At 35.3% G+C, this 24,031-nt stretch overlaps 1 long non-coding RNA gene across 1 annotated transcript in view; it reads right to left on the bottom strand.

The window, feature by feature from the left end:
- The window catches only part of LOC131517162 (uncharacterized), a 129,236-nt gene that overhangs the window by 3,055 nt on the left and 102,150 nt on the right, over positions 1-24,031 (bottom strand). The window lies entirely within an intron of this gene.

Here is a 24,031-nt window from a genome sequence, read left to right as displayed (position 1 = left end):
AATCATGACTTAATTGAGCTAATTCAAGTTCCCTCCAGTCCACTGCACAACAATATTCTTGTCTTCCCAATGAAGGCTAAATTGTACATTGCTTCAGGAGGATCAACTTTTACATCTTTAGCACTGCACTTTTTCTGACATATAAAGTTTTAATATTATTGGAATTGTCTACAGATGTGTTCATAGTTAGGAAAACTAAATTAATTGACCCCACACATCATACCTGGCCAGTTTCTTCCTTTTATTTATTCCATGCATGGACTAAAATCTTTATTTGGGAATAGTATTACATACACACACACAATCACCAACAGTTTGATGGCAATTGACATCTATTTTTTTTCTCCTAGGCAAAGATGATGTAAAAGAGTGTTGAATTCCTAACGCTACCACTATATTGCTATAAAAAAACCACAAAATGTATTTAGTGATATTACAAAGTCATCAATGGTAATAGTTTTCTCAAAACATCCTTATATAGAATAGTAAGTACTTAACAACTCTTGTAAAGAAATAATCAAAAATTTAATGTTTCTGGGCTTAGTTTTCTACATATCCTATGTAAGAATGCAATGCAAAAGTATATAAAAACACAAAATCTCCAAGGTATTTTTTTTTTAACTTTTATATATTTTTCTTAGGGAATTATTCACTCTTATACTGGTAGGAGACAACCTATGGGGAATAAGCTTAGAAACTCCCTGGGCTTACACCAATGGGTTAACAAGGCATAAAGAATTACAAAGCCATAGGATGCTCACACCCAAATTTGGGTAAACAAGATTAGGTAAATAAGTATAGAGAAAGCGGGGCAGAAGTCCCAGTATAGAGAGGGTGGGGTAAAGGACCCAATATAGAACACAGGTATGTGAAATAAACAAGATTAGGTATTCAGGGTGGAAGCACCCCCTGATTTAGTACTATAGCAGAAAGCTGCTTTCACAGGAAGGTAGGACCAAGCTAGGTAAAGAGGTAAATTGAGCTATAGACTGCTGTGCTGCAGGTGAAGCAGCCCAGAGCTGAGATGATTAACAAAAGAAAAGGTGCCTTGTTAACTCTGAGGTCATACATCCTACTGGTCTCATCCCCTAGGCTAGCTAAGACAAACAGAGGTGGTGCCTCATGTCTGCTGTAAACAACCTTCCACCCCACTGCCTGGGGTCAGGATTTTGCTTTGTAAGTGGGGTGTTGAAGTCTCCTACTATCATGGTATTACTATCAATGAGTTTCTTTATGTTTGTGATTAATCGACTTATACATTTGGGTGCCTCCACATTTGGCACATAAATGTTTACAATCGTTAGGTCTTCTTGGTCTATAGACCCCTTGATTACGATATAATGCCCTTCTGCATCTCTTGATACAGTCTTTATTTTAAAGTCTAGATTGTCTGATATAAGCATGGTGACTCTGGCTTTCTTTTGTTGACCATTAGCATGATAGATGGTTCTCCACCCCCTTATTTTCAACCTGAAGGTGTCTTTAGGTCCACAGTGGGTCTCCTATAAACAGCATATAGATGGTTCTTGTTTCTTATCCATTCTGTTACCGTATGTCTTGATTGGAGCATTGAGTCCACTGACGTTTAGAGTACTGAAAGATATGAGTTTATTGCCACTATGATGCTTAGAGATTTGGAGTTTCTGGTGGTGTTCTCTGGTCCTTTCTCATCTTTGTTGCTTTTGGTATGTATATATATATATGTGTATATATATATACATATACATATATATGTATATGTATATATATATACACATATATATATATTCATATATATATATATATATATATATATATATATATATATATTCATCTTTTCTCCCCTCAGAGAGTCCCCTTTAAAATTTCTTGCAGGGCTGGTTTAGTGGCCACAAACTCCTTTATTGTTTGAGAAACTTTTTATCTCTCATTCTATTTTGAATGACAGCCTTGCTGGATAAAGAATTCTTGGCTGCATATTTTTCTGATTCAGCACACTGAATATATCCTGCCACTCATTTCTGGCCTGCCAAGTTTCTGTGAATAGGTCTGCTGCAAACCTGATCTGTCTTCCCTTGTAGGTTAGGGACTTTTTTTTCCCTTGCTGCTTTCATGATTCTCTCCTTACCTGAGTATTTTGTGAATTTGACTATGATATGCCTTGTTGATGGTCGTTTTTGTTGAATCTAATGTGGGTCCTCTGTGCTTCCTGGATTTTGATGTCTGTGTCTTTCCCCAGGTTAGGAAAGTTTTCTGCTATGATTTGCTCACATAACACTTCTACCCCCATTTCTCCCTCTTCCTCCTCTGGGACCCCTATGATTCTGATGTTCCTTTTTAATGAGTTAAAAAGGATTTCTGATTTCTCTAATTCTTTTTTGTTTTTAACGTTATTTATTATTGAGAGACAGAGAGTGAAGAGGGGAGGGGCAGAGACAGAGGGAGACACAAAATCGGAAGCAGGCTCCAGGTTATGAGCTGTCAGCACAGAGCCCCACTCGGGGCTTGAACTCACAAACCATGAAATCATGACCTGAGCCAAAGTTGGTCACTTAACCTTCTGAGCCACCCAGGCACCCCTGATACCTCTAATTAGCCTGATGTCTCTAGTTGTTAAATCGTGCTCTTTTGCCTTAATCTCCCTCATTTTTTCTGCTTCATCATTCTCCATAAGTTTGTCCTCTGTATCGCTGCTTCTGTGTTCTGCCTCATCCATCCTTGCCGCTGCTTCATCCTTCCATGATTGCAGCTCAGTTATAGCATTTTTAATTTCATTCTGGCTATTTTTACTTTCATCTCTGCAGAAAGGGATTCTAATCTATTTTCAACTCTAGCTAGTATTCTTATTATTGTGATTTTAAATTCTGGTTCAGATATCTTGCTTCTATCTGTGTTGGGTAAATCCCTGGCTGTCATTTCTTCGTGCTCTTTCTTTTGGGGTGAATTCCTTCATTTTGTCATTTTGAAGGGAGAAAAGGAATTAATGAGGTAGAGTTGAAATTAAAAAATATTAAAATTAAAAATGGCAAACACACACAGAAATAAAATAGATGATGCTAGATCCTAGGTGTGTTTTGGTCTGGGTGTTGAAAGTGGTTTGACAGATTAGAGAAAAAAAGGGGCGGGGGGAGGAAGAAAAAGGAAATCGTTTGAGAATTTGAAAAAATGAATACACTGAAGTAGACTAAAATTAGATGATGGGGTAAAATAGAATTTGAAAACATTTACACAAAAGTAAACAGTATAGTAGAAAAAATTAAAGAAAAATATTAAAAAAAAATTTTTTTTTTAACATTTATTTATTTTTGAGACAGAGAGAGACAGAGCATGAGCGGGGGAGGGTCAGAGAGAGGGAGACACAGAATCTGAAACAGGCTCCAGGCTCTGAGCTGTCAGCACAGAGCCCGACGCAGGGCTAGAACTCACGGACCGTGAGATCATGACCTGAGCCGAAGTAGGATGCTCAACCGACCGAGCCACCCAGGCGCCCCAAGAAAAATATTTTTATTAAAATTAAAAATAAATATGAATTTTTTTCTGTATTTAGAAAAAAGAAAATAAAGAAAAAAGATAAAAAGATATCATTTGAAAATTTGAAAAAGTGAATACACTGTAGTAGACTAAAATGATGGAAGTAAAATAAATTGAAAAAATTTACATAAAAGCAAAAAATATAGTAAAAAATATAAATAAAAATATTTTTAATATAAATTGAAAGTAAAAATAAAGTTTTTCTCTTTCTGCATTCAAGAAAAAAGAAATGAAAAAGAAAAAAAAGAAAAAAGGAAATTGTTTGAAAATTTGAAAAGGCGAATACACTAAAATAGACTAAAATGATGGAAGTAAAATAGAACTTGAAAAAATTTACACAAAAGTAAAAAATATAGTAATAAAAGTTAAAGAAAATATTTTTAATAAAAATTGAAAATAAAAATGAATTTTTTCTTTCTGTATTCAAGAAAAAGAAAAGTGTAAAAGAGAAAAAGAAAAAAAAATAAAGAAAGAAAATTGAATACATGAACTTGCTAACAGATTGAAGTAGGACTGAAATTGCTTCATTTTCCCCTAGAAGTCAGTCTATGTAGTGCTTTACAGTCTATAAACTAAGCCAGCCATGAACCTTGTGTTCTTAGAGAATGAAGTTGGCACAGTTAGGCGGGGCTCAGTGTAACAGCTCCGCTCTCCACTAGATGGTGCTTCTAGCCAACTGCAGTGGAGTGTTGTAGGTGTGTATGCGCATGCACAGGAGTGGTGAAAATGGCGCCACCAGCTACCCAGTCTGTTCTCCTGGATCAGCAATCGTGCACCTATCCTCTGTCTTCAGCTCTCATCCACTCCCCGCTTTTTCACTGTCTGTGACCAGGCCCCAGGCAGTACCTCTCTCCTGAGTTTTGTCCCAGATGCGGCTGCTTTCCCTGGCCCGTTACTCCTGAAGGACTGCGGCCTTGACCCGTTCCCCCCTTCTGTGCGAGGGTCTCACCTAGCAATGGCCAAGTGAGCAATGGGCGAAAATCAGCTGCACCCAGGAACGCCCACTGTACCCTTCTGCTACCGATGCCCCAAGACTGTGGCCAGGTGCCAGCCTGCCCCCGAAAAAGTTCGCGAGACAGTGTATCAGCAGCTTTTTCAGGGATTATTGAAAATCACAACACACATCTGCCACCAGGCTTCCCCCTTAATGACAATGCCCCAGCACCAGTGAATGTGGCCGCCTTCTGGGGTCTGCTGGACCAGGTGGCTTCAACAGTCTCTACCAAATGTCCTTCCAGCAGTGGAACCACTTTTCCCTGTGTGGCCTGAGAACCTCCCTGATCCCACTCTGTTCCTGGGGATTCGCCCTTCCCACCAGAGCACTTCCAGGTATCTAGCTGCGGAATTGCAGCCTTTGTGCTCCCCTTGTTTACAGTCTTAATGGAATTTAAACCCTCTCCTTTCTCCCTTTTTAGTTTAGTCACTGCGGCTGTTTCCAATTTTCCACTTTCTCTTCAGCTGCTTTTGGTGAGGGGTGCTTTTCCCCATATTATCCCTCCTGCCTCCAGTCTACATCCTCTCTCTGCCCGCAAAAGGGGTTCCCTACCTTCTGTGGCTTCTCACTCCCCAAATGCACCTCTCTGTGCCGCATACCTGCTGAATTCTGTGGTTCATGTTGTGCAGATTGTTGTGTTAATCCTCCAATCAGTTTTCTAGGTGTGCAGGATGGTTTAGTGTTGGTCTGGCTGTATTTCATGGACACGAGACACACAAAAAACTTCTGTGCTGTTCTGCCATCTTGGTTCCTACCCTCAGGGTTTTGTTTTGTATTAATCCAAACTCCTAACCCCAAATATCTTCAAGACCCCGTGTCCCTCACATCCACAAGTTAATGTTCACAGATTGTCTCTTTGTGCACGTCCATCGCCATGTTTGTAAGCCTTCTGATCCTAATAAAAACAGGGCAAGGACCCTTATTTGGGACTCTTGTCTTTTCCTGGACATTAGCCATCTCTGCATCCTGCTCTTTTGCTGGCCAAAAGAGAATTTAGACTTAGAGCCTATGACAAGAGCCATGTAAAGAAAAAAATAAATTTGGTGTATTATCTTTTTTTTTCCTCCAAATTCATTAATTAGAATAGCATAAAAGAATGCAATATATATATACATGTGTGTGTATGTATATATATATATATATATATGTATATATTACTAGTGATAGAATACCTATGCAAAAACCAAATTTCTTTTTTTTTTCATTTTTTTTTCAACGTTTTTTATTTATTTTTGGGACAGAGAGAGACAGAGCATGAACGGGGGAGGGGCAGAGAGAGAGGGAGACACAGAATCGGAAACAGGCTCCAGGCTCTGAGCCATCAGCCCAGAGCCTGACGCGGGGCTCGAACTCACGGACCGCGAGATCGTGACCTGGCTGAAGTCGGACGCTTAACCGAATGCGCCACCCAGGCGCCCCAAAACCAAATTTCTTAAACAGTTATCTTTTTTCATTTGGTTATTTGTGTGAGGTATTTTTCAGTTTTGGTCTTGTTTTTGGTTTGTTTTATCGATTTTGTTTGGTTTGTTTCATTCAGAGTCTTCTCCTAGTTCCTCTCTTAGGACTTAAAAAGAGTTAAGAGCCTCTAGACTGATATTGAATTCAAGGGTGTCATTGATCGTTCAGTGACCATGATTGTAAGCAGTACAATGTCACATAATGACAGGAATTGACTGTGGCTAGGTCTCCAAAGCAGGGAATCAAGGGCAGCAAAATGTAAATGTTCAAACTTTAGTGTTTTGTATATCCTGTAATATGTTTAGCATAGTCTATTAAAAATTTTCCATAATAAAATAGTGAAATAGGCACAGTACAAACTTCTAGTTACAAATAAGTCATGGAGATGACAAGTATAGCACAGGGAATACAGTCTGTAATATTGTAATAATGTACGGTGACAGATGATGACTACACCTATTGTGAGCATTGAGTGATGTATAGAATTGTCAGTCACTACTAGAATTGTGCACCTGAAACCAATATAGCATTGTATGTAAAAAAAATCTCCATGTTATAAAAGAGACATATGTATGTAGTAAGAACTTTAAAAAATTTTTTTTAGTGTTTATTTTTGAGAGAGAGAGAGAGAGTGGCAGAGCCCAAGTAGGGGAGGGGCAGAGGGAGATGGAGACACAGAATCTGACTGTCAGACTCTGAGCTGTCAGCAGGGAGCTCGAACTAAGGAACCAGGAGATCATGTCCTAAGCTGCAGTCTGACATTTAACCGACTGAGCCACCCAGGCATCCCAAAAATTTTAGTTTTATTTCTGCTACTTGCTGTATCAACTTGGGCAAACCTAATCCACTTAGGTTTACTTTTCCCCAACAGTAAAATGGGATATTATATATTTTAGATGTTACTAATGGTAAAATGAAATCAAAGATAAAAACATTTTATAAGCAGGAAAACATTATCTACTTGTGAAGAGGCCCAACTTTGCCTTTGAGATGATAACGGATGCTTAATGTCAGGCATCTATTAATTACAGAATTACTGTCAGATTTTTCTGATTGAATCTTAGTGAATAAAAACCAACTCTACCATTAGTGAACTAGAATGTTTCTTATGAATTTGGTGTCAAGGATTTTTCTGTGTGTGATAAGAACAGGTAAGACCTGCCACTGAAGCTACTTAAGAATATATAGGAAAGCTGTGGAGGTAGCATTGTTAAATACTCCCCAACACTCTTCTTTCTGCTTAGCCTTAAGTATTGAATCTGTGGAGTATTGAATTTTGTATTTAATGTATGCAAATCTAAAAGATCAGACTGAAGATGCTGACCTTTCACTGATTCTTGTTGAACCACAATTTCTGGTCTCACTGTACAGAGTTTCCTCTGATTTCCCAAGATCATCGATGGGCACTGGGGAAAGTTACAAGAGAAAATCCACCACTGGAGTAATGGCTCCCTTAACAAGTTCCTTGAGACAGAGGACCTATTAGGCAGCAGTTTTTTAATCACTGAGCTTTCACACAATTTCATTTCCCAGAAGAAAAAGTTCTCACTAATTAGATAATATCAAGCTTGTATTAAAAAGCCGATGTGGTAGACAGTAGATGTTCTGACACTTAATGTGAAGCTTCTAAGGTGGCACATAGATTTTGGAAAGTTCTGAGAATGTGATTAGGTGAAAGCAGGGGGAAAAAATAAATGCCCTTTAAAATAGACACAAAATTTAAGTGGTTATAAATTATTGTTTCTTATATGATTTCAAAATTGAATGTTCATGTTCATCTTAATAAAAAAATTATTTATTCTTTTTTACACATGATTACCTAAAAGTGAATTAATGAAGTTAAAAGTTAGATGCTAGTGGAGCGATTTAAAACTAGAATTATTTGCAAAATTTAGTATTTTTTAAAATTTAAGTTCAATTTATCTAAAATACAGTGTAGTCTTGGCTTTAGGGGTAGAACCCAGTGATTCATCTCTTACTTATGGCATCTAGTGTTCATCCTAGAAAGTGCCCTCCTTAATGCCCCTGACCCATCTAACCCCTCTGCCCCACAGCAACCTTCAGTTTGTTCTCTATATTATACCTACTCTTAACCACAACTGGAAAATTAACTTCTTGTAGGTATCTCTAACATGTAAAACTGATTAATATCTTTCCTACCCTCTTATACTATATCAAGTTGAATCATAAAACATATTTTTGCAAATAAAAAGTGATCAAAGATTGGGAGTTTCATATAGTTGAACCTAGTATATTTGTTTCCCTAATCCTGTTTTGTGAAAGACATGGTCCTTTTTGACATGCAGTGCAAAGGGCATTAGAAAATATATGTGTAATATCCTTAGATTTATAAGTATTTTTAAATTGTTTTTATTTGGTTTCCTTAAAAGCTTACCATATAAAATGGGGTTTATGTCAATGACAAGGTGAGAGACTACATTTTTTCTACTTTCTAGTGTTGTAAATATATGAAATATTTCTGGATTAAATATATTTGAAGCACTTTCTATTTTTCCAAGACTCAGCACAATACTCAGTAATTAATGAAAACTTTATTTTAGGATTCTGTGTAATGCACAATTCAATGCATAGCACATTTATTATGTATAAACCCTTTGATTCTATTTGCTTTTTTGATTGAAAACTATCAAATACAGGGAAACTACCTCTCCAGAAGTTTTTTAAAGGAGATAAAATTTATGTGCAACAGTAACTACCTAATTAAATACTGACTTTAATAACCTCTAAGTACATTTTCCTAATATTCTCCCTAAGGAATATTTCATTACAAGGTTTAATTCTTTCATATATCCATTTTGGTTACAGATCATTAATTGCTGATAGGGATTATCATATTTTACAATTTTGGTGGTAACATTTCATTTCCTAAAACTACTCGTGCCTTTACTAAGACAATGTGACATCCTTGACAGTCTGAAGTATTTCTGTACATATCTTGAAAACAGATATAAATGCTGAAGTGTGTTTTAATGCAGCTGCATTTAATGAAACCTGAAATTAAATTCTAACTTAATAAAGCAGATTGTTTTTTAATTGAATGTTTCCCCCCTCAGTTGAGAATATTACCATTTTAATTATATTTCATTGAAGAGAAGGAAAATGAAAATCATTTTATGTTCTGACAGCAAAAAGAAAACTTAGAACATTTTCTACCAGATATTTTTTAAAATTTGCAATAAAATCAATTACAATAATTTGAAATTGACCGATTTTAATTTAGGTTTATCCTTTATAAGTTGACTTCTGTGCCAAAAAAAAATGAAATAAATATAATTTTGTTAAAAACTAAAAATACATCAGGAAGATAATTAGGATATTTAAAATGAATATGGAGGGGCGCCTGGGTGGCTCAGTCGGTAAAGCGGCCAACTTCGGCTCAGGTCATGATCTCGCGGTCCATGAGTTCAAGCCCCGCATCGGGCTCTGAGCTGACAGCTCAGAACCTGGAGCCTGTTTCAGATTCTGTGTCTCCCTCTCTCTCTGACCCTCCCCCATTCATGCTCTGTCTCTCTCTGTCTCAAAAATAAATAAACGTTAAAAAAAAATTAAAATGAATATGGAAGGGGAAAAGGGAACAATCTAAATGTTTTCTAAATTGATGTTGCTTTATGTTTTTACAACGTTAACTTACAGAACTTAAAAAATAGTATTTCAAAATTTAAAAGACAAAAGAAAAAGTAAATACAGACAAATATAACCTAGGATCTGGTTCAGGAATTCTCTTCCTTTGGATTTGCATGAACAAGGTTAGGATGTTACATATTTAGCTAGTTATAGACGTACCGTGCTTGAGGTGCCTGGTAGGTAGATATCTAGACACCCAAGTGGCAATCTAGAATGCTGCCTATAGTAAGATAGCAAATGCCATACTATTAGTAATGACAACTACAAGAGTAACATATTTGTCATTTCCTGTCAGCTGTGGGTCTTAAAACTTTGAGGTAGGTACTATTATTGTCCTCATTTTATGGATGAAGATACTGAGGCACAGATCAGAGTTTGTCTTAGTCACACTGAGCTGCAATTTAAATCAAGTCAACAGGATTCCACAGCATACACTAAACACAGCTAACTCTTGTAGAGAGAAGAGGTTGAGATGGAGATATTTACTTACTACCTGTAGTAACATACTACCTATACCCTTGTACCTTCCCTTCTTTCCTGTTGAAGTCAGTGAAACTCTCTCTGTGCCCATGGAGGCAATTTTCTCCTCTTGGTCATTACATCCATTGCCTGTGGTCTACTCAAGGATTTTGCTTCTGTAGTTACAGTGTAGTTCTTCTCATAATCAATTATACCTCTTCTATCTAAAAATTCCCATCAACATAAAAATTGTAGTATCTTCTTAAAAATAAATGTCAGTCTTCACATATTCCTCTAGCTCCCTTCCCCTATTTCTCTTCTCTTTTTCAAACATGTATTCTAGACACTGCTTCTACTTTTCTCTTTTCAATTGACTTCAGTTAAACTCTTTGCCCATCAATCTACTAACATTTCTTTTATAAAAATGTCTAATGTCTTCCATGTTGATAAATTCAGTGGCCAATTTTTGTTTCTCAACCTAGAAATCCTCAGAATTTTTGTGTCCACACCTCCTTACATGACCTGATATAGTCCTATGACTTTAATACCATCTATGCTCATGACTATCAAGTTGATACATCCAGTCCCAATCTCTGAACTTAAGAATAACACATGACTATTTTCTTTTCAATAACTCCATACATATATGTAGTAGGCATTCTAAACTTTGTCTAAGACAGAACTTTGTTTTCATCTTGCTCCTGTCCCAATCTTCTACATCTCAGTAAATGATGCCATCATTGATCCAGTTCCTATATACATATATATACACACATATATATACATATGTATACATATATATACACACATATATATATACATATGAGTCACTATTGACTTCTGTACATCTAATCCATCAATTCCTGTCTACTTTAATTTCAATACGTTTCCCAATTTTTATTGTTTCTCATCTTCTCTGATTAGTATGTCCATGATTGCCAGCCTTGCAAATGATCTATTTGTCTCTAATCTTGCATTTGTACCAATTGGTTATTTCAAAATATGTAGTGCTATTGTTTAAAATATTCCAATCATTTTCTGTCATGCTTTAAAAATATCCAAATGACTTTCCATAGCCTATGCAGTCATAAGTAATGTGGCCTCTGCCTGCCATCTTACCATTCTTATTCTCTACCCTGTTTCTTCTTCTCTGTCCATTTTATTTTTATTTTAAAAATTTATTTCTTTAATTTGCATCCATTGTTGCACTATATGCTAACTAACTTGATTTCAGGAGTAGATTCTTTAATGCCCCTTACACATTTAGCCCATCCCTCCTTCAAAACCCCTCCCGTAACTCTGTGTGTTCCCCATATTTAAGAGTCTCTTAAGGTTTTGTCCCTCTCCCTGGTTTTATATGAATTTTGCTTCCCTTCCCTTATGTTCATCTGTTTTGTATCTTAAAGTCCTCAATGAATGAAGTCATATATTTGTTTTTCTCTAATTTTGCTTAGCATAATACCCTCTAGTTCCATCCATGTAGTTGTGCATGAAATCTTGCCATTCTTTTTGATTGCTGAGTAATAATCCATTATATATATATAATGGATTATATACACACCACATCTTCTCTATCCATTCATCCATTGATGGACATTTGGGCTCTCTCCATACTTTGGCTATTGTTTATAGGGCTGCTATAAACATTGGGATGCATGTGCCCCTTCGAAACAGCATACCTGTATCCCTTGGATAAATACCTAGTAGTGCAATTGCTGCATCATAGGATAGTTCTATTTTTAATTTTTTGAGGAACCTCCATACCGTTTTCCAGAGTGGCTGCACCAGCTTGCATTCCTACCAGCAGTGTGAAAGAGATCCTCTTTCTCCGCATCCTCACCAACACCTGTTGTTGCCTGAGTTGTGAATGTTAGCCATTCTGACAGGTGTGAGGGGGCATCTCATTGTGGTTTGATCTGTTATTTCCCTGATGATGAGTGATGTTGAACATTTCTTCATGTATCAGTAGGCCATCTGTATGTCATCTTTGTAGAAGTGTCTATTCATGTCGTTTGCCCATTTCTTTACTGGATTATTTGTTTTTTGGGTACTAACCATTTATCTGCTATGTCTTTGCAAGTATCTTCTCCCATTCCATCAGTTGCCTTTTAGTTTTGCTGATTGTTTCTTTCACTGTGCAGAAGCTTTTTATTTTGATGAGGTCCCAATAGTACATTTTTGCTTTTGTTTCCGTTGCCTCTAGAGATGTGTTGAGTAAGAAGTTGCTGCGGCCAAGGTCAAAGAGGTTTTTGTGTGCTTTCTCCTCAAGGATTTTGAAGACTTCCTGTCTTACATTTAGGTCTTTCATCCATTTTGAGTTTATTTTCTCTGTCCATTTAAAAATACTTATTTTCCTCCAACAATCTATGGTCTTGTTAGTTTAGGCATTTGTATTTATTTTTATGTATCTTTGGAACTCTACCATTTTATTGCAACAAGGGTGAGTTACTTTTATCTATCAAGTTCCAGTTGCAATGATATTTCCTTAGTAGGGCCTGCGTTGTCTTAAGTAACCCACTCAGTCCTAGTTACTGTCCATTTCTTACATCTTCTGGTTTATTTCCTCTTTGGCCCTTAATAATTGTCTTGTGTTTTTTTGATTCATTCATTAATCCAAATATTACATGTGTTTTATTTTTTGATTCATTAATTCGATTACTGATTATTTACCTACAACTAGACTGTTAGCTCTAAGATGTAGATGGTTGGCAAGGGACATAGCAAATGCTCAATAAATATTTGCAAAAGGAATTAATACTTTAGAATTGACAAAGGATTTTTCTGTATATAATCCCATCATCTGGTTAACTATTATCAGGAAGAAATGTAGCATATTCTCTCCTAGAGTTTTGACATAAATATGGCTCAAAAGACCATCTATTCAATTTCTGCTCATCTGCTACCATTATGAAAACCTCAGTTCAGAGAGATTTGTCTTGTATAAAGCATAAGGAAGACTTGAGATGGAGTTTACTCCTAAAAAAAAAAACAAAAACAACTCATATCATGTTATTCAATGCCTTCCTTATACCCTCTTTTGATAGTTTAGTTTGTGACATATTTTAGAAAATATACTGGTAATAACTACAAGTCATTGTCTTTAAGCATAAATAAATTTGATTGATGTTAAACTTGACAAGATTAATATCTGAAGAACCCTTTAATAAAAAAGATGGGGCGCCTGGGTGGCTCAGTTGGTTGAGTGTCAGCCTTTTGGTTTAAGGTCAGGTCATGATCTCACATTTTGTGGGTTTGAGAGCCTCACTGGGCTATGTGCTGACAGTGTGGAGTCTGCTTGGGATTCTCTGTCTCCCCCTCTTTATTAATCTCAAAATAAATAAACTTAAAAAAAATAAAATATGAATTTTTTCTGAATATGTGTCTATATTCAGATTTAAGTAACACATTGAATAAATAATATGTGCTAGGCATTATACTGATTTTTTTTGCCGATGGTATCTCATTTAATTCTCAGAATCATTTTAGAGTTATTTTTATAACTTTTGGTTTGAGAGAAAGTCTTGTACAGCAAGTACGCTACCAAAGTCTTCTGACTCATAATTAATTGCTCCTTTACATTGTATTTTATTGTCTCTGCACTGTCAGGAAAATGTCTGCATGATATAATTAGTGGAAAGAAATGTAGCATCTTGACAACTATATTGTAATGCACTGTAATGTTCTAGGACTTATCTTCCAAGTCAAACACCCTGGATTTTCCTTTATTTCTATTGGCTTTGTGCCCATATTTAATTTACTAATAGATCATGATTGTTCTATCTCTAAACTGTGTCTTAAATTGGCTCACTTCTTTCCATCTTCACTGTCATTATGCTAGTCCAAATCCATATTGTCTGTAAAGTGAACTCTGGTATCTCTATCCCCATGCTTGTTTTCTTACAAAACATTCTTTGTAGGCTGAACCTAAAATTATCTCTTTTAAAAAATGCTTCATTTGTTTATTTTGAGAGAGACGGTGGAGAAAGATCAGAGGGAGAGAGAGGAAGGGAGGGAGGTAGGGAGGGAGGGAATGAATCCTAGGCAGGCTCCATGAGGTCAGCACAGACAGATCTCACCAATTGTGAGATCATGACCTGAGCTGAGATCAAGAGTCAGAAGATTAACTGACTCAGACACTCAGGTGCCCCTAAATTATCTTTTAAAAGCTGAAATAAGATCATAGCTCTCTGCTAAAACAAAAACATAAAATGAAAGAAACGTGTAATGACTTACTATATTTAGGATCAAAACCAAACTTTTGCCTTGGCCTATAAGACTCTACGTAATCTACCTTCCACCTGTTGTATTCTACCAATCTCTTCTTTTTCTGGGTTCCAGAAAAAGCAAAGCCAAGGTACTGCGACTGGGTACTGGGACTTTTTTTTTCTTACTTAAACATGCCAAGCTCTTCATGGTCTTTGCATCTGTTATACCTTTTTCCTTCCTGGATTTTTCAATTTCTGTGAAAAATGCCATTGGAATTTGGTAGGAATTGCATTAAACCTGTAGACTGCTTTGGGTAGGATGGACATTTTAACAATACTAATTCTTCCAATATACAAGCATGGAAAATCTTTCCACTTATTTGTGTCTTCAATTTCTATCATCAGTTTCTTATAGTTTTCCATGTACATGTCTTTCACCTCCTTGGTTAAATTTATTTCTAGGTATTCTTTTTGTTGCAAATGTAAATGGTATTATTTTATTTTTTAAAAATTTCTAATGTTTTATTTTTGAGAGAGAGAAAGGGAGTGTGAGCAGGGGAGGGGCAGAGAGAGAGGGAGACAGAATTTGAAGCAGCTGTAGGCTCTGAGCTGTCAACACAGAGCCTGATGTGGGGCTTGAACCCACAAATCTCAAGATCATGACCTGAGCTGAAGTTGGATGCTTGACCGATTGAGCCACCCACATGCCCCTAAATGGGATTTTCTTAATTTATCTTTCTGATAGATCATTACAGTATATAGAAACCAACTGGCTTCTGTATGTTGATTTTCTATCCAGTAACTTTGCTGATTGTTATTAGTTCTAACAGGTTTTTGGTGGAGTCTTTAGGGTTTTCTATATATAACATCATGTCATCTGCACATAGTTACAGTTGTACTTTCTCCTTTGTTATTTGGATGATTTTTCTCTTTTTTGCCTAATTGCTCTAGCTAGGACTTCTGATAATAAGTTGAATAAAAGTGGCAAATGTGGGCATCCTTATTTCTGACCTCAAGGAAATAGCTTTTAGCCTTTCACCAATGAGTATATTATTAGTTATGGGTTTGTCTTCTATGGCCCTTATTAAGTTGAAGTGTGTACTCCCTGTACTTTGTTGATAGTTTTTATGGATGTAGAGTTTTGTCAAATGTTCTTGTGTATCTGTTCAGATGATAATATTTTATCCTTCATTTTTTTTAATATAGTGCATCACATTGATTTTCAAATATAAAAACACCTTTCCATTCCTGGAATAAATACCACTTGATAATGGTGTATTATCCTTTTAATGTTCTGTTGAAATCAGTTTGCTCATATTTTCTTGAGGATTTCTGTACCAGTGGTCATAAAGGATATTGACCTATAATTTTCTTTACTTGTAGTGTCCTTGTCTGATTTTGGTATCAGGGTAATGCTGGCTCAGAAATGTTCTCTTCTGGAGTGCCTGGGGAGCTCAGTTGGTTTAGCATCTGACTCTTGATTTTAGCTCAGGTCATGATCTTACAGTTTGTGAATTTGAGCCCACATTGGGGTCTGCTCTGATGATGCAGAGCCTGCTTGGGATTCTTTCTTTCCCTCTCTCTCTCTCTCAAAATAAAGTAAAAAAAAAAAAAAACAATAAAAAATTAAAAAAAACATGAATGTTGATTCTAAACAGTGTCACTTAAAAAATGTCCTATTTATCAAATGAGTTCAGAAATGATCTATTTTTTGAAAGGGTTTGAGATGAATTGTTATTAATTCTTCTTTAAATGTTTGGTAGAATTTACCAGTGAAGCCATCTGGTCCTACATTTTTCTTTGTTAGTAGGTTTTTGATTACCAATTCAATCTCCATACTAGTAATCAATTTATATTTTCTTAAAAAATTTTTTTAACATTTATTTATTTTTTGAGAGACAGAGACAGAGCATGAGCAGGGGAGTGGCAGCAAAGGAGGGAGAAACAGAATCTGAATCAGGCTCTAGGCTCTGATCTGTCAACACAGAGCCTGACGTGGGGCTTGAACTCATCGACTGTGAGATCATGACCTGAACTGAAGTCAGATGCTTAACTGACTGAGACACCCAGGCGCCCCTCAATTTATATGTATTTTTTCTTCCTCATTGTGTTGGTAGGTTGTATTTTACTAGGAATTTATCCATTTCTTCTAAGTTGTCCAACTTACTAGTATACAATAGATAGTAGTCTCATGATCATTTGTGTATCTGTTGTTTCTGCTGTAATGTTTTTTTTTTTTTTCTTGGTAAGTCTTAAGTAAAGGTTTGCCTATTTTGTCTATATGTAAAAAAAAAAACAGCTCTTATTTTCATTGATCTTTTCTATTGTTTTTGCAATCTCTATTTCCTTATTTCCATGCTGTTCTTTATTTCTTTCCTTCTGTTAACTTTGTTCTTTTCTAGTTACTTGAGGTATAAAGTAAGGTTATACATTTAAGATTTTTCTTGTTTTCTGATATAGCCACTTATTGCAATGAACTTACCCATTAGAACTGCTTGTGCTATAGCCCATGGTTTTGTTTTTTCCATTTTATTTTGCTCAAGATAGTTTTTTAATATCTCTTTTGATTCTTTGACTCATTGGCTGTTCAGTAGCATGTTGTTTTTAACATTTTAAAATTTAACATTTAACATTTTAAATTTTAACATTTAAAATTTTGCAATATTCTCCTTGTAAGTAATTTATATTTTTAAAACATGTGGTCAGGAAAGATCCTTAATATAATTTCAATCTCAAATTGGTTAAGACTTGCTTGGCAGATTAATATCTGGTTTATCCTGGAGAATTTTCCATGTTCACTTGAGAAGAATGTGTATTGTATTGCTTTTGGATGGAATGTTCTATATATATCTGTTAAGACCTTCTGGTCTAAAGTGTTCTTTAAAGCCAATGTTTTCTTACTGATTTTTTGTCTCAATGATCTCTTCATTGGTAAAAGTTGGGTATTGAAGTTGTCTATTATTGTATTGCCTATGTCTCCCTTTAGGTCTGTTAATATTTGTTTTATATATTTAAGTTCTCCTATATTAGGTACATAAATACTTACAAATATTATAACCTCTTGCTGGATTGACCCCTTTATTATTATATAATTACCTTGGTCTCTCATTGCATTTTTTGTCTTAAGGCTTTTTTTTTTTTCTGATATAAGTATAGCTACCAAAGCTTTCTGTTGGTTTACATTTACATTGAATATCTTTTTTCCATCCCTTCATTTTCAGCCTATATAATTCCTTACATCTAAAGTGAGTCTATTTTAGGCAGCATATGAGTCTTTCTTTTCTTAAATCCATTCAACCACTATGTCTTTTTATTGAAGAATTTAGTCCATTTACATTTAATGTGGTTTTTGATAGGTACGTACTTATTGACATTTTGTTAATGATGTTCTGTTCTGTAGGCCTTCTGTTAATTTTCTCTTACCCTCTTGTGATTTGATGACTTTCTTTAGAGTTCTGCTTATATTCTTTTGTGTGGATACTATAGGTTTTTGCTTTGTGGTGACCACAAGGGTTACACAGAACAACATATTTATAATAGTCCATTTTAAGTTGATAACACCTTAAGTTTGAATATATTCTAAAGTTCTACTTTTTTTAACCACTTACACCCAAAATTTATGTCATTGATGTTATAGTTTATAGCTTTCATATCGTGTAGCCCTTAACAAATTATTGTAGTTTACTTATTTTTACTACTTTGATTGTCTACCCTTTATGTTAGCTTTATAAGTGACTAACCACTACCTTTACAACATTACATTATTCCAAATTTTATTATATATTTCCTGTTACCCATAAGATTATATAGTAAAACTTTGGTTTATGAGCATAATTCATTCTGGGAATGTTCTTTTAATCCAAAGCACTTGTATATCAAAGTGAATTCTCTCATAAGAAATAGTGGAAACATGATTCGTTCCACAACCCAAAAATATTCATATAAAAATGATTCCAATATTGTAAATAATAAAGAAATATATAAATAATAAAGAAATATTAATAAAGTTAATATTATATTAATATTAATATTAATAAATATTATATATAATATATATGTTATATATATTATATATAATAATAAAGAAAATATAAAGAAAAAATACAAGTTAATTTGCACTTATCTTTGAAAACTTTTGTGGCTGTGAGAGAGACAAGGGAGGTGTATTGTGTAGGACAACTTTCATTATCATTAATAGAATCACTGCTACATTTTGGCTCAATGGAATCTTTTTCTTTTTGTGCAACTTTAACAAGGAGCCTATCCAATGATACTTGCTTTCGCTTCCTTTTGAGGACTTCGTGGAAATGTGACACTGCAGTGTTGTTTAACAGATTCATCATTCACACTGCTACAGCCTTATTCGGGTGGTGCTTTTCTATAAAATTTTTCACTGTTGTGCACATTTTACACATCTCCCTAATCTCATTTGAAGTGAGGGATTCTTCTGCCTTTCTCTTCTCCTCTCTGCAGAAGCGATGCACATACAGAATTCTTATAAAAACTCTCAATTTTGGCTACTCACATACTCTTTCGTACTTCTCAATGATTTCCTTCTTACCTTCCACCATAATCCTCTCCTTACCACCTTTCTTTTCAGTTTTTTTCTGCATAGGGGCCATTATATACACTTGCACAGATGTTGGCTACAATATATACTAACAAACTTTATTCATATACTATATTTAATGTCACTGGCAATAAGGCAGCAGAGCAGCCTGACCAAGAATGAAACAAAGCATTCCTAAGCTTACTCTTGCATGGAAAAGCAAAAGACCATCCATAGGTGCTTTGAAGTGACAAAAAATACACTAGTGCCCGTTGTGGGCGCCTTCTGATGTCCTGAAAAATCACTGATTTCTGCCAAACATCATGACCTGAGACCAAACATTTGAGTATGGGAGATGATCACCTACAATCCCAGAGAGAGAAGAACCATTGGTTCAGTGGTGATCATGTGATGTTCAGCATCATGTACTACTCGTATTGCAAGAAATTGCTTGTTTATCAAGTTAAAATTTATTAGAAGTATTTGCTAGTCTTGCAGAACACTTACAGAACAAGTTAAATGCAATCTAAGGTTTTACTGTACTGTCATATGTTTTCCTGTTACTAATTAGTGCCCTTTCATATCTGCTTTTAGAAGTCTCTTTGTCATTTCTTTTAAAGCCATTCCAGTGAGCAACTCCTTTAGCTTCTGCTTGTCTGGAAAACCTGTTCTCTCTCCTTCAATTCTGAAGGACAACTTTGCTGAGTAGACTCTTCTTGGTTGGCGGTGTTTTTTCTTTCAGCATTTTAAATAAATCATGCCAGTCCTTCCTGCCCACAAATTTTCTGCTAAAAAATAGTTTTTCCCTTGCTGTTTTTAAGATTACCTCTTTAATTTTTGACTTTTTTAATTATAATGTGTCTTGGTGTGGGTCTAATTTGGTTCAACTTTTTTTTTTTTTTATAAAATTTTTTTTTAACGTTTATTTATTTTTGGGACAGAGAGAGACAGAGCATGAACGGGGGAGGGGCAGAGAGAGAGGGAGATACAGACTCGGAGACAGGCTCCAGGCTCTGAGCCATCAGCCCAGAGCCTGACGCGGGGCTCGAACTCACGGACCGCGAGATCGTGACCTAAGCCGAAGTCGGACGCTTAACCGACTGAGCCACCCAGGCGCCCCTAATTTGGTTCAACTTTTTATGGAACTCTCTGGGCTTCTTGGATCTGGATGTTTGTTTCTTTCTTTACATTAAGGGAGTTCTTAGCTACTATTTCATTAAATAAATTTTCTGCCCCTTTCTGACTCTGTTCTCCTTCTAGGACTCCTATAATGCAAATGTTGGTCTGCTTGATGTCTCATTAGTCCCTTAAGCTATCTTCACTTTTTTTCCTGGTCTGACTGGGAGAAGTAAAAAGTAGGACACCAATGGCATGAAGGGCAGTGGGTAAAAAAATAGGAATATACTATCGCAAGGTATCTTTCTATATGTTAAATGGTAAAATAGTAACTCAAATTGGACTATAATAAGGATATATGATGAAATCTCTAGAGTTACCAATTAAAAATTATTTTTAAAGTATTGCTGTAAAGCCAATAGAAAAGATAGAGTGGAATATAAAAGACTATATGGATTAATAAGTAATACTAGAAGGTAGAATAAAGGAAAAATAAGTGAAAAAGAACAGATGGCACCAATAGGAAAAAATAGGAAAATGGGCAACTTAAACCAAACTACATCACCAATTACTTAGAGAAATAATCAATTGTCAGCAACCTTTTAATCCACACACACAAACCCCAAAAATTAATTATCAAATTTAATTAATGGTTTCTAATCATAAGCGATAATGTATTTACCCAGAGTACTACTGAGACATTTTAATGTGTAGGAGGAAGATATTGAAGTGGATAACATGACACAATGATTCTGTTCTCATTCCTTACCTAAAGGAGGAAAAATGACTTGATGTGTCATTAGAAATTACTATTCTTGGAGTTCTTATATATATAAAAAATTATTAGCTTGAAATAGTTCTACTTCTAAATATCTAATAATTCTGAGGCCATGTTGTAAATTTACACCCTAAAGATTTTGCAACATTAGAAATAAGTATTAGTTATCTGTTGACTACTCATGCTAAAATTTAAAGGAAGGAAAAAATGTAAAATTCTGTATACAAAGTCTGTTGGATGGTAATGTTGTGTGAATAACTTTTACTTAGACTTTAAAAATTAAAAAAATGAAATTTACACATGCAAAATCAGAGCTAAATGTTTTTTTTTAATTCACGTAAGACCAAGAACTTTATTACTGAAATACATTTGACATACAACAGTATATAAATTTAAAGTGTACAACATGTTAATCTGATACATTTATAGATTGTTATGATTGCTATTGTAGAGATAATTAGCACCTCTATTACATTACATAATTATCTTTTCATCTTAGTGGTAAGAATCAGTAAGCTCTAGTCTCTTAGCAAGTTTGATGATTATAATACAATATTGTTGTCTATATTTACTATACCGCACACTGGATCTCTAGGATTTATTTACTATTTGTTGAAAGTTTGTACCTTCAACGACATGTGTCCTATCCGCCTAACCCCTATCCTCTAGTAACAACCATTTTACTTTCCATTTACATCTAGAGTGATTATTGATATCTAAGGACTTTCTGCCACCTTCTTGTCATTTGCTTCCTGGTTGTTTTTATCTCCAATGTTTCCTTTCCCTCTGTTTCTAACTATCTTTGTAAGTTGGTGGTTTTCCATAAGAATACTTTTTTTATGTCTCCCGAACTACTCTAGATTTTTGCTTTACAGTTGCCATGAGGCTTACATAAAAGATCTCATAGATAAAAAGTCCATTATATGCTGATAGCAACTTATCTTCATTTGCCAATAAAATCTCTGCCCTTTTGCTCCTCAACTTTTATGTCAACTTTGATGTCACAATTTACCTCTTTTTATGGTGTGAATTCATTAACAAATTATAGTAGCTATAGTCATTTTTAATGCTCTTTCCCTTTAACCTTTATACTATAATTTGTTAACACACCATTCTAGTAAAGTTCCAGTTTCCTAATTCTATTTTTCACTTTTACCAGAATGTTGTATGCTTCCATATGTTTCCGTGTCCCTGATTAGCATCTTTTTTCTTTAATTCCAATATAATTAAGGTAAAGCATTACATTAGTTTCAGGAGTACAATATGGTGATTCAACAATTCTATACATTACTTAGTGCTCATCATGATAAGTGTAGTTTTTAAAATGTTTTTATTTATTTTTGACAGAAAGAGTGAGAGTGGGGGCAGAGGCAGAGAGAGGGAGACACAAAATTGGAAGCAGGTTTTGAACTGTCAGCACAGAGCCTGACTTGGACCTTGAACTCACCAACTGTGAAATCATGACCTGAGTTGAAGTCGGACACCTAACTGACTGAGCTCTATCCCAGGTATCCTGATAAGTGTACTCTTAATACTCTTCACCTATTTCACGCATCCACCCAACTACCTCCTCTCTGGTAGCCACCAATTAGTTCTATGTATCTAAAAGTCTGTTTTTTGGTTTGTTTAATTTTTAGTTTGTTCATTTGTTTGGCTTCTTAAGTTCCACATTTTTCTGATTTACTTTACTTAGCATTATATCCTCTAGATTCCTCCATGTCATTGCAAAGGGCAAGATTTCAGTCTTTTTTTTTATGCTTGAGTAATATTTCTTCATATATACATACTACTTTAGCCATTCATCTATGGATAGACACTCGCATTATGTCCACATTTTGCCTGACTGACATCTTTTAATTTCAGCATGAAGAATTCCTTTTATCATTTCTTGCAAGGCAGTTATAATAGTGGTGAACTCCCTCAGCTTTTGTCTAGGATAGCCTTATTTCTTTGTACTTGAAGGATAACTTTGACAGATAAAGCATTCTTGACTGGCAATTTTTACTTTTCAATACTTTGAATATGCCATTCCATTATCTTCTGGCCTATAGAGTTTCTGTTGAGAAATCTGCTAATAGCCTAATGGGGGTTCCTTTGTAGATTTCCTTTTTCCTCTGACTGCCTTTAAGTTTCTTTATTTTTGACAGCTTTATTTTACTAGGTCTTGGAGAAGGTCTTTTTGCATTATAATAATAGGGTGTTGTATTAACTTTGTGGACTTTATGTACAGTTCCTTCCCAAGGTTTAAGAAATGCTTGGCTGTTATTTCTTTAAACTCTCTGCTCCCTTCTCCCTCTCTTCTTCTAGTACACTGATGATTCTTGCATTTGACTTCCTAAATGAATTTGATAGCTTTCTAAATGAACAGTTTTTTTTTTAAAACTGTTCTCTTCTCTGAACTGAATTATTTTTATATTTCTATCCTTGAAGTCACATATTCTTTTTTCTATCTGGTCTGCCCTGTTACCAATGCTGCCAATGTATTCTCCAGCTCCAGAATTCTGTTTGGTTCTTTTTAATAATTTAAGTCTCTTTAATCAACAGAAGGAGGACTTTACCAGTATTATTTCTGAGTTTTTTGGTAATTTATTGAATTTCTTTAAAACAGCTATTTTGAATTCTTTATCAGTTAGGTTGCAATATTCTATGCCTTTGAGTTAAGTTATTGGAGAATTATTTTCTTTTTTTGTGACACCTATTTCCTTGATTTTTCATGATGTCTAACGATTCACATGTAGAGTAGCAAAGACCTTCCTCGGGTAAGGATTTATGTTTACTTTGTCTCTTATAATTCAACAGTCTGGCAATTAGAATCCTTTCTTTTGCATACTAGAAGGTGACCATTACTCAAGTTTGTGATTTCTCCTGCTGCAAGAGCTAGTTGCAGAGGTGGGAAAGATGTGTACTTAGCATCTGGGGCTTTGGGGGGTGCCCACTGGCCCAGTAGGGGGATATTCAAGTGAGGCACTCCCAGAGGTTCATGAGAGATCTCCTGCTGGAATCTTGAAACAAACATCAGAACCTATGTTCATTCAGTGCCCTTTGATAAACTTGTCTGCCTCTTTCACTTTCCTCCCAGAGATCTTTCCTTAGCAATTCAGGTGCTGCTGGAGAGAAATGGATCCCTTAACCTGTGACTCAATCAACTAGGGCAACTAGGTAGTCACTTGTCACTTTTTGCTTTCCATCTCCTCTGTTGGAGAGGTAGCCTTTTATGCTACCAAAAGCTCAATGCTGACTTGGCAAGTTCTGTCTCCCTTGCCTCAAAACTTGTCTTTATTTCTCACTGATGGCATGCTGGATTCCCCTGTCAGGCA

The sequence above is a fragment of the Neofelis nebulosa genome, chromosome 7 (genome assembly GCF_028018385.1).
Source record: "Neofelis nebulosa isolate mNeoNeb1 chromosome 7, mNeoNeb1.pri, whole genome shotgun sequence".
NCBI classification, from domain to species: Eukaryota; Metazoa; Chordata; class Mammalia; order Carnivora; family Felidae; genus Neofelis; species Neofelis nebulosa.
The sequence above is the reverse complement of the archived record's forward strand: the minus strand, read 5'-3'. Positions and strand labels throughout refer to the sequence as shown.